Genomic DNA, 12,677 nt, shown 5'->3' on the forward strand with positions numbered 1-12,677 from the left:
ATACATTATGTGAATCTTACTGAAACAAGGATTTGAAGCCTGTACTGGGACCCAGAATGGCAGGTCTGGATTCAAGTCTCAGTTTTGTTCCTTGGCCAGTGTCCTTGAACAGGAAGGGCACAGAGGAAGCTCTGGAGACCTCCCAGGTGATTGAAGGATTAAATTAAGACGATAAAGTACTTTATTGTTATTATTCAACATTTGTATTGTTCTTTTCAACAAGAAAGAGAATTTAAATAAGTATAAATATTTAATCTGGCAAAGGATGGTACCAAAATAAATACCAGCCCGTGATAAAAAGCACTAGAGATAAAAGGATTCCGGGAATAATGTGCAGGGTATAAAGTGCAGTCTGAGCACAACAGCAGCTCTGACTTTGAATATTTGAACTCTTCAGTGAGAGAGACTACATGGTAAGCATAGGTCAGAGCGGGGTGGAGGAGTAAAAGTCTGACACCTTGGTTCTCATTCCACATCCTTGCAAAAGAATCCTGGCGTTGTCATCTGCCATTAGTCCATAAACCCCTTAAGGGCAGGGACATACACAACTGACATTTGTTGAATAAGTGAATGAATGAGAACTTGAACTAGGTAAGAGTTACTCCCTCCAAGGGAGAGAGTATAGATTATTATGAGAAGCCTGAGCTTGAAAGTGGATAATCAGTGCTTCAAGGTGGAGACTACCTGTGTGTCCTTCCAGTGTCCTCAAATGTGATATGGGGGCTTTCCGGGTCACTGAAAGGAGAAGAGATTTTGTTCAGGGACCCCTGACCTGATCCTGCTTTCTAATTTTCCCTAGCAACTCCCCCGCCTTCCACTTCCTTTCCTGAGAATGTCATCCTGCTGACAATGAGTGTGAGTCAAGAACCAGGATGTTTGCAAACATCCCCTTAATGAAAGTGCATGGATTGTTAGGGGAAATTCCTCCTAAATGGGGATGTGAGTCCTTGCTTGCCTGTGGCTGGCAGGGAGTCACCTTTCCAAGTCTAGTGGGACCCTACTCCATGGGGGTGATGTAGGGGCAGCAGTAGACCCCAGGAGAAGGAAAGGCAAATGTGATGGGCTCCTGTTCCTACCCTGAATGCCACCTCACTGCCAGTGTGCTTCTGTGTTTTTGACTGAAAACATTAGAAAGGTAATCTACTTTCATATTCATGGTTTCAGGTGTATGATCTCTTCCTCCCAAGCAGAAGGGTTATGCCAATTTGGGGTAAGTGAACTTATAAACTGCAAAGATCTAAACTAATAAATATATTTTTTAATGCCATATCTATACAAGGCACCCTACTAGACACGTCAGAGGATGCATGCTTCCAGCTCTCCAGCTACCACTGGTTTCCAGCAGCACAAAAGATTATAATCAAAAACAGGATCTGAGGCCAGCAGGGGATAGAAAGAGCGCAGCTGGGTTTCAAAGGGGAAGGGGAAGGATCACATCTAGGCTGGGGAGTGGGACAGTCCAGAAAACATGACTAGGGTGGTAGCATTAAAGTTTGGGAAGGATTTGCACAGGCAAAGGCAAGGGAGGACACTTGAAAGAGGAGGACACTCTTAGGAATAAAAAAATGAGCTCTAGGGCACAGAAAGAGACAAGAGGCAAGACAAGCTCAGGAAGGTATCTGGTTTTGCTGAAGCATAGGGAACGTGGGGGAATCGTGGGGGGAATGAGACTCCAAAGACAGGCTGGAACCATATACTGGGGTGTGGCCTTGAATGCTGGCGTGTGTGTGTGTGGGGGGGGGGGTTAATACCGAGTTCAATCAGCAATCATGAACCCTGGGAGGTTTTGGAACACAGATGTAACATAATCCTAGGAGCAAGATTTAGTAACCATGTTTAGGATGGATTATAAAGGAAAGAGTAGGGAGACTGACACATGTAGGAGACTACTGGAATAACTTAAGCAAGAGGTCATGAAGGCTCAAACTTGGAGGATGAAGGTTAAAAAAAGGAAGGAGGGTGCCGGTGGCAACTGCTTAGATATGACTGTCAAGGAAGATCAAAGAAAATCCTACCTAGAGGAATTTTTCCTGGAGATATTTGCAGACAAATGTACAAACATATACAAGTTTTTATTTCAGCATTATTTGTTGGAAATTCCATAATGCCCACCAATAGGGAACTACAAATAAACGATGGTACAGTCATATAATGAAATACTATACAGCTATTTAAAATAGATATGCAGCTACAAGAAAGCCATTGTAGAGTACTGGTGATAGGCACCAGATTGCCAGTGCTTAACCATAGGCAGAGGAAGAAGACAGTGGGGAGTGGAATAAGCACTGGGAGGGGACCTCAGGATCCAGATTCCATTGCCACTTTGGCACCTGGCTTCCCCAGAACCAGGACAACTTAGAGTTGTGCAGTATACAACCTACCCAAATGTATGTGGCAGCTTTGCCCATGACCACCAACTCAACGGTGCCAGAAGCCCGCCTAACTCACCCCTGCCCATTTTCATGGTCAGAAGCCCAATACCCATGGGCCTGGACAAATCAGTACTTGAAAAAGGGACATCATCCATGTTTGGGACACAAATACTTTTCAGGATTATTCCAGATGGCAAAGCAAATGGTCCGGCATCTGAAACTTCCCATTTTTATGAAACTCTGAGCATAAGAACTCAGTTCTGCATCACAAGCCACATCTAGGCCCAGGTGTAAGTGCGGTGCAAATTCACAAACCAACCACAGCAGTAATAATTGGGACTGATACACTGAAATGCAAATCAAAACCACAATGATGGGGCGCCTGGGTGGCTCAGTAGTTAAGCATCTGCCTTCGGCTCGGGGCGTTATCCCGGAGTTCTGGGATCGAACCCCACATCAGGCTCCTCCACTGGGAGCCTGTTTCTTTCCTCTCCTACTCCCCCTGCTTGTTTTCCCTCTCTCGCTGGCTGTCTGTCTGTCAAATAAACAAATAAAATCTTTTTAAAAAAACAAAAAAACAAACCAAAAAAAACCCACAATGAGATATCACCTCACACCTGTCAGAATGGCTAAAGTCAAAAACACAAGAAACAACAAGCAGTGGCGACGATGTGGAGAAAAAGGAATCCTTTTGCACTGCTGGTGGGAATGCAAATTGGTGCAGCCACTGTGGAAAACAGTATGGACGTTCCTCAAAAAATTAAAAATAGAACCATCCTACAATCCAGGAATTGCACTACTGGGTATTTACCCCCAAGATACAAAAACACCAATTCAAAGGGATACATACACCCCTATGTTTATAGCAGCATTATCTACAATAACCAAACTATGGAAAAGGCCCAAGTGTCCATTGACTGATGAATGGATAAAGAAGATGTGGTATGTATACACAATGGAATATTATCCGGCCATGAAAAAAAATGAAATCTTGCTATTTGCAACAACATGGATGGAGTAGAGAGTATAATGCTAAGTGAAACACATCAGTCAGAGAAAGACAAATACCATATGATCTCACTCATATGTGTAACTTAAGAAACAAAGCAAATGAGCAAAGGGTAAAAAAGAGAGAGAGACAAACCAAGAAACAGACTCTTAACTACAGAGAACAAAATAATCGTGACAAAAGGGGAGGTGGGTGGGGGAATAGGGGAAATAGGGAATGTGGATTAAAGAGTACACTTGTCGTGATGAAAAAAATGAACTAAAATGATAAAAAAAAAAAAAAGAAAGAAAGAAACAGGAACCAGATGAAGAAATGATAATGCTTGGCAGAGAGGAGAGCAAAGCTAAGTGCTTACAAAGTTAATGTAGGGCTAACGAAGAGGAGAAATGTTTAATAAAAGATTCAAGGAAAGGGAGGGCCTACATACAGTGGATTGACTCCGATGTTTAAAGAGCAGTTAGATCTGAGAGTCCTTGGTCCCATTCTCCCCTCAAGACCTGGAAAATGTGCAAGGTATATTGTTTACGGAAATGTACCAGTACAGGCTCTAAACTCCAGGGCCCCACTACAGAGTAGGGCAAAGATGAAGGGCCAGATTAAGTGATATATCACAAATTGTGTCAGTCCCCTTTCTTCTAATCAGCCCTGGGACAGTAGAAACCAGGCTTATATACAGAAGCTCATTCTCTGCAGAGATAAAACATCTTGAAAGAAAGAAAAAGAAAGAAAGAAAGAAAGAAAGAAAGAAAGAAAGAAAGAAAGAAAGAAAGAAAGAAAGAAAGAAAAAGAAAGGAAGGAAGGAAGGAAGGAAGGAAGGAAGGAAGGAAGGAAGGAAGGAAGGAAAAAAGAAAACATAGAGTCCAGCCTCAGAGAAGGGGTGCAAACATTGCACAGCAAGCCCTGGGGTCTAGAGCAGCCACATGCAGTTTGACAGGGCGCCATAGGAAGGATCCAAGAGGTTCCTTGGGGTTTTTTTCTTTCTTGCAGAGAGCCTGGCCTGACTATGTTTCTTGTCAGCTCCGTAGAAAGGAAAACATACTGAGGAACCCGGGACCCCACAGAGGAACACTGCACATCAAGGCAAGAGCTGCTCAGACAGAACAGCGCGTAGACAATATGCCTGGTGCACAGAATCCGTGCAAATTAAGAGCAATCTTTCGCAGCTCGTGAGAGCGGTATGGCTTCATGGATAAGAGTGTGTTCTTTCTTTAATGCAGTGGAAAAGCTGCCTTTTATGTTCCAAATACCTGGGTTCTCATCTGGGCTCTGCCAGATACAAGCTGCGTGAGTCTGGACAAGTTGCTTGAGATTCCTCTTGGTTAAATGGAAAATAAGAATACCCCTCTTGTGGTTGTTAGGAAGATTAAGTGGGTTAATACATGTAAAATGCTGGGAATGGAGCTGGGCCTAAACATTCAATATGTGTTACTTACCATTCCATAGTTAGAATTTTAAAATACAGGTGATTATGACTATATTTATAGGACTGAATATGATTAATCTCAATTCAAGAAACAGAACTTTCTGCAAGAATAGGTAATTGCAGAACTCGTCTGTAATTTACTCTAAAATACTTGAGCATATATGGTGCAAAGTTATGTATGTGCTGCTTCGGTGCAGCTATGACCCAGGTGCTGCTAGCATCTAATCAAGCATTCCGGGTCTGAGACAGTCTAGCTGGGATTCTAAAGAGGGAGTCTGCACTTCAGAATGTGCTGATATCAGCCCTGCGGGCCCCACCTCTCCATCAACAATCTCCAGTTAGCATTCGGAGTGTCAAAAAGAGTTTTCAACCGGTGAAAACTGCTACCGTTGACTAGTGTGCTTGGTGGAATTAAGGTATGAGAGAAATACACGGACTGGCTCAAGGTGTTCCAGTGTAAAATCTGGTAAGGCCTTTACCTGGATCTCTGGTGAGAATGCCTCAGTCTAAATCCTGAGATAGCCCTCGATGCGTTATCGATATGGGTTGGTTGTAAGGCTCTGGGGAGAACAGATGACCTTCTTTTGCTCCAAAAGTACTGATTTGGCTACCATTAACTACCAAAAAGAACCTAAGAGTTATCCAAGACCCACGTAATCATTGTGGTTCACGTAGCCATGATTTCTTGTGAGTTCTGCTTGTCTGACGCTGGCTACAAAGGTGACAGAATCTGTTTCTGACAGAATCTGTTTTTGGAATTGAGGTGCTTGCCTCAAGCCTCTCTTGACTCTTTACGTAAGGCTGTGGTTGAAGCCTCTAAAAGGAAAGCAAAACACTGGGACTTCAACCTGTACACAGGTTATGTGAATTGATGCACATGTGGGGGTGTTTGTTTGCTTATGAAATGTCTATATATCTGGCAGAATCTGGTCCTATGTCTGGTTATCGGTATGACTGGATTATGAGGTTTTGGGGAGAATGGATGACCCTTCTTTGCTTCCAAATTTCTTCTTTGGTTACTATTATCTAGCAAAATGAAACTAACAGTTGTACACGACCAATGTGAACACTTTATTTACTAATAAAAGCAGCATGAGACATGGAACCTGTAAGACACTGAACAAGATCAACAAAAGTTCCAAAGTTTGCTTGACCAAAGAGCCCGGGACAGAGATGTTTATTTTGGTCACATCTGCTTTAGAACTGGATTCTGAGAAGCTCACCAATTTCGTGGCAAAAAAGGAGTCAGAAAAAACCCCAGAAAGATACTACCCATTATTTGTATTATGCTATGAATATAATTATAAGTATGAAAATACAGTTCTCATCCTATAAGATGGGTTCACTCATATTTTTAAATTATTTTGTTATCTTCACAAAGAAATCAAAGAATATCTAACACACTTTAATAACTAACAAAACAACTTTTAAAATACTTTTCTTTAAAATAATTTTAATTACATCAAATATTGCTCATTGTAAAAATTCAAACAAAAGTCCATTTTTATTTACAACTCCTAATTCCGCTTGACTCCCTAGAAGTTATCACTATTAACAGTTAAGTGTCTATCTTCCCAACTTTATATAAACATACAACCTATACATACACATATACATACATATATTTTATATGAGTAAAACATACCCATATATGTCTACACATATATGTACATATATGCCCATGTTGCACACCCATTAGATAATTCTTTTTATATAAACAGAATCATATTAGGTGTATTATTCAAAGACTTATTTTGTTTACTTAACCATATGTTTTGGGGATCTTCAAATGAACAAATAAAGCTGCCAGCTGAATCCAATGGAACCCAAGTGACTATTTAGTCAACAGCCTTGTACCAGGGAGGCCAGACCAAGAAAGCAGCAAGGCTCCAAAATGGAGTTAGAAACATGAGTGCCTTTCTCAGTGGGTCACATGTCCACCTGAGGCTGAGAGTCTGTCCCTCCAGTTCTCTAATAGTTTTACATCCGGAGCGGCACTGTAGAATTGATGGATAAATGAGTAACTACACAAACTCATAAATGAAACAATTAATTGAGTAGAATTCAATTCCTTGACTTGTTTCAGGTGACTGACTGTCCCTCTAGCATGCACACAAGTATTTAGAGTATGTCTGCTTCTTTTCCACCGCATTTTAAGCGAATACCACCTTCTATTGTTGAGTCAGTCTCCCTTAGGGCAATGGAAATGTCAAATTTCCAGATCTGCATATTGTTGCTCGAACTGCACTTGCGCTGAGAGCATAAGCGAGCAGGGACACGTACTCATCTGCAGGGGTCCCACGGACACGTACGGGCAGGTGCAGTGTGCACAATAAGGGCTTTGTGACTTCCCACACTCTCTAGTGTCATGGAGCCCATTTTCAAGTTGCAACTTGTGGTTTTCAGGTTCTCAGGATGCTGTGTATGCATCCAACACAACTTCAGTAGCAAGCATTCCAGGTAATGTTGAAAATCAAACAAACCCATGTTTATAATGTGCTCTAAAAACAAACTCTCCACAAATCCCTTTTCAAGCATTTAACATTCCTAAACAGATATAACAATCTACCACATAACGTCTATTATATTTAATCTCCTTTCTTTTCCTGGAGAAGGATGTTACATTTCATTTTAAAATTATAAAATTTCATTTTGCTTTTAGTAAATATTGTTTAAAATGGAAAGTTTTGTGAAGCCATTAGATTTTTAGATTGAAGCAACCTACCCCCACCTTTGATATATTCTTTTTTTGAAGCAGATCAAGGTAATGGGCTTGGTTGCTTCGGTTATCGACCCTGATTTTTTGAGCTTTCTTTATCTAAAAAGATTACGTAAGAAAAACCTGACAGTGTATCTTCAGCCTGAGGACTCTCAAAATGAACTGGAGGAGTAATGACAGCTGTACATGGAATTCAAAGGATAAGAACTTAATTCCACATCACATACAGCTTCAAAATGTCAGCACCGCGTTATCTATGGGGATGTTCCATCATGCATATAGGATTTCTATTTCAGCATTTGTAAAATTTCAAAAGTTACAAACTTCTGGCTTACATTACCTATAAAAAAGAAGAGAGAGAAAGAGAAATAGGGGGAAATTTTTCATCAGCAAAAAGTCAACTGTGCATTGGGAAGTTGTATCAAAGACAGAGAAAATAAAATCAAAGGGACCAAGAAAACTGTGTCCACAATAGGCTCAGAAGGATATAAATGATGAAAGGTTTAAAAAAAAATAAAAAGGAAGCTCCATCACATCAACATCTTCCCTACAAATGTGATGTTCTGGACAGCTAGCTGGCTTGAGGTTTCTGTTACCAAGGAACAAAACCTACTCTGGCTCTCTCGTGGTAGGGTGGTAGGGAAGGTATGTGAAAGTTCTGGCATTCAGCAGCCACAGACCAGAGAAAGTCAACAGCCAGGCAGAAAATATCAACTACCTGCTGGGGAGATGCCAGTTTCATGCATTGTGTTCATGACACTTCGACAAGAATGGATTTGCCTCTTGGAATCTGGCACAGCTATTCTTTGGGATTGTCTACCCTAATTCCGTGCTCCAGTTCTCCTTTCACCCCCAACTATCTACTAACCCTTGAACTGTAAACATCAAATCTTAAACTGGTTTACAATTTCAATGGCGTTATCTTTAATTCTGCCCAGAGAAATCCCAAATTCCTTTGTATGACACTTAGCACAGAGGCTTGCTCTAATTATGATGCTAATGGACATCCACAATGAAGCCCCCATTGGGAGGAACAAAGCCCCTGGTCACACAGCAAGCCAGGCTGAGCACTTACAAAACTGAATTTCTTCCATTGTTCTGAAGATTATGTCACCTAGAATTGCCTCATCCAGTGTGGATGTAGCCTAGACTTTTGACTTTTATTTGGGATTACTATCAAAAACTGGATTATGCAATGCATTTTCTAAAAAAAAAAAAAAAAGAAAAAGAAAAGAAAGAAAGAAATCCAGTAGCTCTTCTAAAGTTCACTTTGAAATTTCAGGGAAAAAGCAGGCCTAAAGTAGATTCTGAAACTATAATGAACATCATCTTTTTACAATCTCCCAAACTAAAAAGCATATTCCTCATTTTTTTTTTTTTTGGTTCATATCTGACTGCTTTCTAACAACAGCTCTACATGATTTGATTGAAACCAACTTCAAAACCAAACTTGGAGGCATACTTATCTAAAAGTTTCAGGAATCCTAGGCCCCTGAACTTGTTTTTCATTTTGTTGTCAAGTGTGGGTGGCCATGAGCATTCCTGGCGGCTATAAGGCATTTGCTAATGTATTTGACTTTTAAAGTTGTTAATCATACTTATCAACACAGGCAAGCAGCACTGGCCACGAAAGATTAGCTACTCTACTGCAATGCTCCCTGTAATCCGAACACAGGAACGTCAGCACGGAGTGATAACTGCCTGAGCCAGCTCCCACCTTCAATGACTTCAGACCTTATTAAAAACCTTAGCTTTCAATAAATCCCAGATTTTCTTTTCTATCACCTTACACACACACACACACACACACACACACACACACACACACCCTTCTCTTGTGACGGTAGCTAAGATGAAAAATCCATAATGCTGTACACTGTGCAAGTTGTTTAAACAACTAGAATGCTCTTTAAAACACCACCCATACTTTGATTTTCAAGGTGACCTTTACTGTCAGGAGACTCAGGTGCTACTGATCTCATAAGAAAAATGCATACAACAATCAGAAAGAGCCTAGTTTCCAGGGGAACTAAACCTTGTTTAAATCCTTTGGAAGCATTAGAGTCTAACTGTAGTTTTTCCCATAAGACACACAAACCATTGCTCCTTGGGAAAGAATATACGTAGAGAACAAGAAAATGCTTTGCCATCTCAGCAGTGCATCACTGAGTGCATCTGAGAATGAGTATTCTGGGAAAAAAAAGGGGGGTACCAAAAGCTGAGCCCAGCTAGTCCCTGATTGGTGGACTATTGCTTTCACTTAAGGGACTCTTCCTTAAAAAGACCACGTGCTCCATCAGCAGACTTACTTCTGTTTTGTTGGAGGCATGTTCAAATTCCCATGTTGGAAGCATGGCCTCTGTTCTTACTAGCTCATCTTAATACCACAAAGCTGGTATTAGCTTTACCTCTAAAAAAACAAACCAAACCAGTAAAGGCTCATCTTCTATTTCAATCCTCTGCCAACTCTCCACATGGTGTCTTCCAGGTAACTTCTAAACATTCACTTTGTACTCTATCATGATTTTTTAAATACCAAATCTGATTACACCTGGTTTTTTTTGGTTTTTTTGTTTTGTTTTGTTTTGTTTTGTTTTTAATCATATCACAGTCAGAGTTTGGAGCCATAATGCCTGGACATAAAAATGCTCATCACAGTTGAGATTAGTTTTATCACTTGGAGATGTAGCTGCTTCACAGGGTGGACATGATTGAAGACCACCGGGATTGGAAGACTATGGAAAATTGAGGAATCTCACTTTCTAGATTTCTTTAAAGGAAGATAAGTTACCATTTCTCTAAAGTATTTGAGTGCAGACTATTTCAAAAACAGAGATGGATCAGAAAGCTTCTTGGGACGAACAATATGATTGGTAGTACTTTTTGATCATATGCCATCCATCATAGTTCATGGAACATGAGATTTGAAAAGAGAGCACCCGTCTCCCGCAGCTCATTATTTTTGGTGACATGTGCAAATTGAGTACAGACACAGCACTGGGGGAAGGGAGGGCAAACTGGAGACATCTCCACCCTCAGGACGTCAGAGCCTCCTACTTGCTACCACCTTGCCTGGACTCTTCAAAACCTTCTCTCTCCAGCCTGCTCCTGCCAAATGTGCCACTTGTCAGGCTGAGTAATGGGAAGTAAAGGACCATTTATTTTCTGGGCAGGAAGCCAGTGTGGCCACTGTGAGGGCACAATGACATTCATGAGGAGCAGTAGGCCACAGAGCCATCCACATCAAGGAGAAGTCTCTCCATCAAGGCTTTTCCACTCATTGCTGTGCTGGGTAACAGGGCCATCATCTGAGGGCTCTTCCAAAACAACAAGATTCAAGGGGACACCTCTGGGAGAGTGAGAGGGGACAGTGCAGCCCCTGCTGAGAAGAAAACCACTGAGCCAAAAATAAGGAACATCAGGGCACCTCGGTGGCTCAGTCGGTTAGGCATCCGACTCTTGATTTTGACTCAGGTCATGATTTCAGGTCATGAGATCCAGCGCCATAGCAAGCCCTTTGTTGGGTTCAATTCTCTCTGCACCCCCCACCCCCGACTCATGCACGTTCTCTCTCTCCCTCTCTAAAAAAGAAAAGAAATAAGGAACATTTTCATTAAAAAATATTTTCAGGGGCGCCTGGGTGGCACAGCGGTTGGGCGTCTGCCTTCGGCTCAGGGCGTGATCCCGGCGTTATGGGAATCGAGCCCCACATCAGGCTCCTCCACTATGAGCCTGCTTCTTCCTCTCCCACTCCCCCTGCTTGTGTTCCCTCTCTCGCTGGCTGTCTCTATCTCTGTCAAATAAATAAATAAAATCTTTAAAAAAAAAAAATATTTTCAAAGTTAAGCTTAACATTACTTTTTTTTTTAAATGCAGCTTTACTGAAAGCTGTCCAGCCCAGGAACTATGCTAGAGCCAAAGATAACTAAGGCAAGGAAGCACTCTGCCTAGCAAGGCAGGTAAACCACAGAAGTGCTTATTTCTAAGAGAAGGCCAAAAGATGATCATATTTATGAAGTTGTCTACTTAATGACAAAGCTTGAAACAGGCTATAAAATACACACACACACACACACACACACACACACACACACACCTCATTTTATCCCCATTTTACAGATAAGGCAACTGAAGCTCAAAACTGAAGCTCAGATGTGAGGGGGGTCGAAGGCTACACAGAAATCACCAACTCTATTCAAAACTAGGTCTTGCTCCAAAGCATGTAATTCCAAAGCTCATGCTGTCCTTACACCATGTTGCCTGTTTCACTTCACTTGTCTGACTTACAGCAACCTGTTTATTCTCTCTGCTAAATAAAAGACAAGAAATGCTGCAAATAGCTAAACACTACAGAGGTACTATATAAATTCAAGATGGCATGATTGTAACATATCTACTTATCTTCCATTTAGTTGTCTGTGAAGAGCGGATGGCAGTTTCTGTATTCTTGAAACCTGGCTTTGAGATTTTGATATTAAAAAGACAGAGAAGAACACTTTGTGGCAAATATGGACTAGGTCCCATCATGCTATGCTTGGTTGTGCCAAATAATATGGTGGTTGAAAAACCTGAGAATGTGTTTAAGGTAATGTCTTTTAAAAGAAAGGCAAACCTAGAAGTTGGATGGCTCTAAAAATAAGGGCGTCGGAAATACACAGAATATGCTCCTTCCCTAATTTTTAAAATATATCAGACATGTGTTTATCATGCCTATTATACAATTATATAATACAATAGAGTACTATATAAGATGCTAGAGGGCTGGATATGAGAATAATGAAAAGAAACCTCAAGATAACTTTCCATGGAGTGAAGGAGATGATGACCATGTGGTACATCCTAGTTCAGGGGTGTGACTGCAGGGTAAGGAATCGGGGAATGGTGCAGTAAGAAAAGAAACCACTGCAAGATTCCACACTGAAATACTGATGGGCAGAGGGATCACTTTAAATCACATGTCTGTAGCACCATATCAAGCAGTTATCAACAGACCCCTGCCCCAGCTTTAATTTTTTTCCTTCAGAGCACATTTCACCTTCTGCCACACTCTTGGCATACTTACTTGGTTTAATGTCCATCTCTCCTCTGAACAAAAGCTCCATGAGGCAGGGATTCTTTGTTTTTCTCTTTTGTGCACTGATATATCTTTAGTGG

At 41.2% G+C, this 12,677-nt stretch overlaps 1 protein-coding gene across 2 annotated transcripts in view; it reads right to left on the minus strand.

Annotated features, from left to right (window-relative positions):
* The window catches only part of STARD13 (StAR related lipid transfer domain containing 13), a 227,009-nt gene that overhangs the window by 98,874 nt on the left and 115,458 nt on the right, over nucleotides 1-12,677 (minus strand). The window lies entirely within an intron of this gene.

Source organism: Ailuropoda melanoleuca, chromosome 7 (assembly GCF_002007445.2).
Source record: "Ailuropoda melanoleuca isolate Jingjing chromosome 7, ASM200744v2, whole genome shotgun sequence".
NCBI classification, from domain to species: Eukaryota; Metazoa; Chordata; class Mammalia; order Carnivora; family Ursidae; genus Ailuropoda; species Ailuropoda melanoleuca.